Source organism: Stegostoma tigrinum, unplaced genomic scaffold (assembly GCF_030684315.1).
Source record: "Stegostoma tigrinum isolate sSteTig4 unplaced genomic scaffold, sSteTig4.hap1 scaffold_690, whole genome shotgun sequence".
In the NCBI taxonomy this organism is placed as follows: domain Eukaryota; kingdom Metazoa; phylum Chordata; class Chondrichthyes; order Orectolobiformes; family Stegostomatidae; genus Stegostoma; species Stegostoma tigrinum.
This window is the reverse complement of record NW_026728633.1, coordinates 12,501-17,500: the sequence shown is the minus strand read 5'-3', so window position 1 is coordinate 17,500 and position 5,000 is coordinate 12,501.

The window sequence follows — 5,000 nt, the reverse complement described above, 5'->3', positions numbered from 1 at the left end:
CCAACCCGGCGTGGATTTTCGGATTTTTCCCCTTCCCCACCGACTTTCCTCCGCTGACACTTAGAATTTTTTTTGACACTTAGAATTTTTTTTGACACTTAGAATTTTTTTGACACTTAGAATTTTTTTTGACACTTAGAATTTTTTTTGACACTTAGAATTTTTTTTGACACTTAGAATTTTTTTGACACTTAGAATTTTTTTGACACTTAGAATTTTTTTTGACACTTAGAATTTTTTTTGACACTTAGAATTTTTTTTGACACTTAGAATTTTTTTGACACTTAGAATTTTTTTTGACACTTAGAATTTTTTTTGACACTTAGAATTTTTTTTGACACTTAGAATTTTTTTGACACTTAGAATTTTTTTTGACACTTAGAATTTTTTTCTAAGTTTTTCCTTCTGGTTACTGACTTCCCTCGTCGGGCACGGGGATTTTCGACTTCCTCCTCCCGACCGAGGGGCCTCATTTTCGGGCATTTTCCTCAGATTTCCAAGCATTTTTAGACACTTTTCCCGACTTTTCCTGCTTACTGATTTCACACTTTTGGCCATTTTTATGCATTTTCCCGACTTTTCCTGCTTACTGATTTCACACTTTTGGCCATTTTTATGCATTTTCCCGACTTTTCCTGCTTACTGATTTCACACTTTTGGCCATTTTTAAGCATTTTCCTGGTTACTGATTTCACGCTTTTGGACATTTTCGGAGGTTCTGACGGCTTTTTCGCCTTACTGCTTCGGACATTTCGGGCACTTGGCTGACTTTTCCCGCTTACTCCTTCCGGGCTTTTACTCATTTTCGGAGGTTCTGACGGCTTTTTCGCCTTACTGCTTCGGACATTTCGGGCACTTGGCTGACTTTTCCCGCTTACTCCTTCCGGGCTTTTACTCATTTTCGGAGGTTCTGACGGCTTTTTCGCCTTACTGCTTCGGACATTTCGGGCACTTGGCTGACTTTTCCCGCTTACTCCTTCCGGGCTTTTACTCATTTTCGGAGGTTCTGACGGCTTTTTCGCCTTACTGCTTCGGACATTTCGGGCACTTGGCTGACTTTTCCCGCTTACTCCTTCCGGGCTTTTACTCATTTTCGGAGGTTCCGACGGCTTTTTCGCCTTACTGCTTCGGACATTTCGGGCACTTTGCTGACTTCTCCACCTTACTCCTTCCGGGCTTTTACTCATTTTCGGAGGTTCCGACGGCTTTTTCGCCTTACTGCTTCGGGCACTTTGCTGACCTTTTCCCGCTTACCCCTTTCAAGGTTTTGGACGTCTCCGGTCGGGTCCGCGCCCCTCGCCCGGGCCGGAACGCCTCCCCGCCGGCCGAGTTCCTCGGGGTCGCCCCCTCGCCCGGGAAAAACCGCTCCCCGCCGTCCCACAGCACTCCGACTCGGCCAGGCAGCCTCACGGGCACAGCGACTCCTGCCCACCTCGGGAACCGACGCCCCGCTCGGGCTCAGGCTCCGAAAAACCACCACAGCGGGGCAGCTACCCTCAATGCAGCCGAAATTCAAACTCCTCCCCTCCGAAAGGCGCGCCTCACCCGGCCACGGCCTCGGAACTGCTCCCCTTCCTCGGGATCGGCCCCTCGCCCGGGAAAACCCGCTCCCCGCCGTCCCACAGCACTCCGACTCGGCCAGGCAGCCTCACGGGCACAGCGACTCCTGCCCACCTCGGGAACCGACGCCCCGCTCGGGCTCAGGCTCCAAAAACCCACAACAGCGGGCAGCTACCCTCAATGCAGCCGAAATTCAAATTCCTCCCCTCCGAAAGGCGCGCCTCACCCGGCCACGGCCTCCAAATCGCTCCCCTTCCTCGGGATCGCCCCCTCGCCCGGGAAAACCCGCTCCCCGCCGTCCCACAGCACTCCGACTCGGCCAGGCAGCCTCACGGGCACAGCGACTCCTGCCCACCTCGGGAACCGACGCCCCGCTCGGGCTCAGGCTCCGAAAAACCACCACAGCGGGGCAGCTACCCTCAATGCAGCCGAAATTCAAATCCCTCCCCTTCGAGAGGCGCGCCTCACCCGGCCACGGCCTCCAAATCGCTCCCCTTAGGCGAAAATTAAGCCCCCGTGGCCGATAATACCCCTCCTTGATCGTGCACAAGGGCAGCTCCAAGTTGAACGGGCTCAGGCTCCAAAAACCCACAACAGCGGGCAGCTACCCTCAATGCAGCCGAAATTCAAATCCCTCCCCTTCGAGAGGCGCGCCTCACCCGGCCACGGCCTCCAAATCGCTCCCCTTAGGCGAAAATTAAGCCCCCGTGGCCGATAATACCCCTCCTTGATCGTGCACAAGGGCAGCTCCAAGTTGAACGGGCTCAGGCTCCAAAAACCCACAACAGCGGGCAGCTACCCTCAATGCAGCCGAAATTCAAATCCCTCCCCTTCGAGAGGCGCGCCTCACCCGGCCACGGCCTCCAAATCGCTCCCCTTAGGCGAAAATTAAGCCCCCGTGGCCGATAATACCCCTCCTTGATCGTGCACAAGGGCAGCTCCAAGTTGAACGGGCTCAGGCTCCAAAAACCCACAACAGCGGGCAGCTACCCTCAATGCAGCCGAAATTCAAATCCCTCCCCTTCGAGAGGCGCGCCTCACCCGGCCACGGCCTCCAAATCGCTCCCCTTAGGCGAAAATTAAGCCCCCGTGGCCGATAATACCCCTCCTTGATCGTGCACAAGGGCAGCTCCAAGTTGAACGGGCTCAGGCTCCAAAAACCCACAACAGCGGGCAGCTACCCTCAATGCAGCCGAAATTCAAATCCCTCCCCTTCGAGAGGCGCGCCTCACCCGGCCACGGCCTCCAAATCGCTCCCCTTAGGCGAAAATTAAGCCCCCGTGGCCGATAATACCCCTCCTTGATCGTGCACAAGGGCAGCTCCAAGTTGAACGGGCTCAGGCTCCAAAAACCCACAACAGCGGGCAGCTACCCTCAATGCAGCCGAAATTCAAATCCCTCCCCTTCGAGAGGCGCGCCTCACCCGGCCACGGCCTCCAAATCGCTCCCCTTAGGCGAAAATTAAGCCCCCGTGGCCGATAATACCCCTCCTTGATCGTGCACAAGGGCAGCTCCAAGTTGAACGGAGAAGTCAGTAACCAACCAAAAATAAGCTTGGTTACTGATTTCTCCCGTTGGTTACTGACTTCTCCCTTTGGTTACTGATTTCTCCCGTTGGTTACTCATTTCTCTTGTTGGTTACTGATTTCTCCCGTTGGTTACTGACTTCTCCCTTTGGTTACTGATTTCTCCCGTTGGTTACTGACTTCTCCCGTTGGTTACTCATTTCTCCCGTTGGTTACTCATTTCTCCCGTTGGTTACTCATTTCTCCTGTTGGTTACTGATTTCTTGGTTACTCATTTCTCTTCTTGGTTACTCATTTCTCCTGTTGGTTACTGATTTCTTGGTTACTCATTTCTCTTCTTGGTTACTCATTTCCCTTTCTGACACTTAGAATTTTTTTTGACACTTAGAATTCTTTTTGACACTTAGAATTTTTTTTGACACTTAGAATTTTTTTTGACACTTAGAATTTTTTTTGACACTTAGAATTTTTTTTGACACTTAGAATTTTTTTGACACTTAGAATTTTTTTTGACACTTAGAATTTTTTTTGACACTTAGAATTTTTTTTGACACTTAGAATTTTTTTTGACACTTAGAATTTTTTTGACACTTAGAATTTTTTTTGACACTTAGAATTTTTTTTGACACTTAGAATTTTTTTTGACACTTAGAATTTTTTTTGACACTTAGAATTCTTTTTGACACTTAGAATTTTTTTTGACACTTAGAATTTTTTTGACACTTAGAATTTTTTTGACACTTAGAATTCTTTTTGACACTTAGAATTTTTTTTGACACTTAGAATTTTTTTTGACACTTAGAATTTTTTTTGACACTTAGAATTTTTTTCTAAGTTTTTCCTTCTGGTTACTGACTTCCCTCGTCGGGCACGGGGATTTTCGACTTCCTCCTCCCGACCGAGGGGCCTCATTTTCGGGCATTTTCCTCAGATTTCCAAGCATTTTTAGACACTTTTCCCGACTTTTCCTGCTTACTGATTTCACACTTTTGGCCATTTTTATGCATTTTCCTGGTTACTGATTTCACGCTTTTGGACATTTTCGGAGGTTCCGACGGCTTTTTCGCCTTACTGCTTCGGGCACTTTGCTGACCTTTTCCCGCTTACCCCTTTCAAGGTTTTGGACGTCTCCGGTCGGGTCCGCGCCCCTCGCCCGGGCCGGAACGCCTCCCCGCCGGCCGAGTTCCTCGGGGTCGCCCCCTCGCCAGGGAAAACCCGCTCCCCGCCGTCCCACAGCACTCCGACTCGGCCAGGCAGCCTCACGGGCACAGCGACTCCTGCCCACCTCGGGAACCGACGCCCCGCTCGGGCTCAGGCTCCGAAAAACCACCACAGCGGGGCAGCTACCCTCAATGCAGCCGAAATTCAAATTCCTCCCCTTCGAGAGGCGCGCCTCACCCGGCCACGGCCTCGGAACCGCTCCCCTTCCTCGGGATCGGCCCCTCGCCCGGGAAAACCCGCTCCCCGCCGTCCCACAGCACTCCGACTCGGCCAGGCAGCCTCACGGGCACAGCGACTCCTGCCCACCTCGGGAACCGACGCCCCGCTCGGGCTCAGGCTCCGAAAAACCACCACAGCGGGGCAGCTACCCTCAATGCAGCCGAAATTCAAATCCCTCCCCTTCGAGAGGCGCGCCTCACCCGGCCACGGCCTCCAAATCGCTCCCCTTAGGCGAAAATTAAGCCCCCGTGGCGGATAATACCCCTCCTTGATCGTGCACAAGGGCAGCTCCAAGTTGAACGGAGAAGTCAGTAACCAACCAAAAATAAGCTTGGTTACTGATTTCTCCCGTTGGTTACTGACTTCTCCCTTTGGTTACTGATTTCTCCCGTTGGTTACTCATTTCTCTTGTTGGTTACTGACTTCTCCCGTTGGTTACTGACTTCTCCCTTTGGTTACTGATTTCTCCCGTTG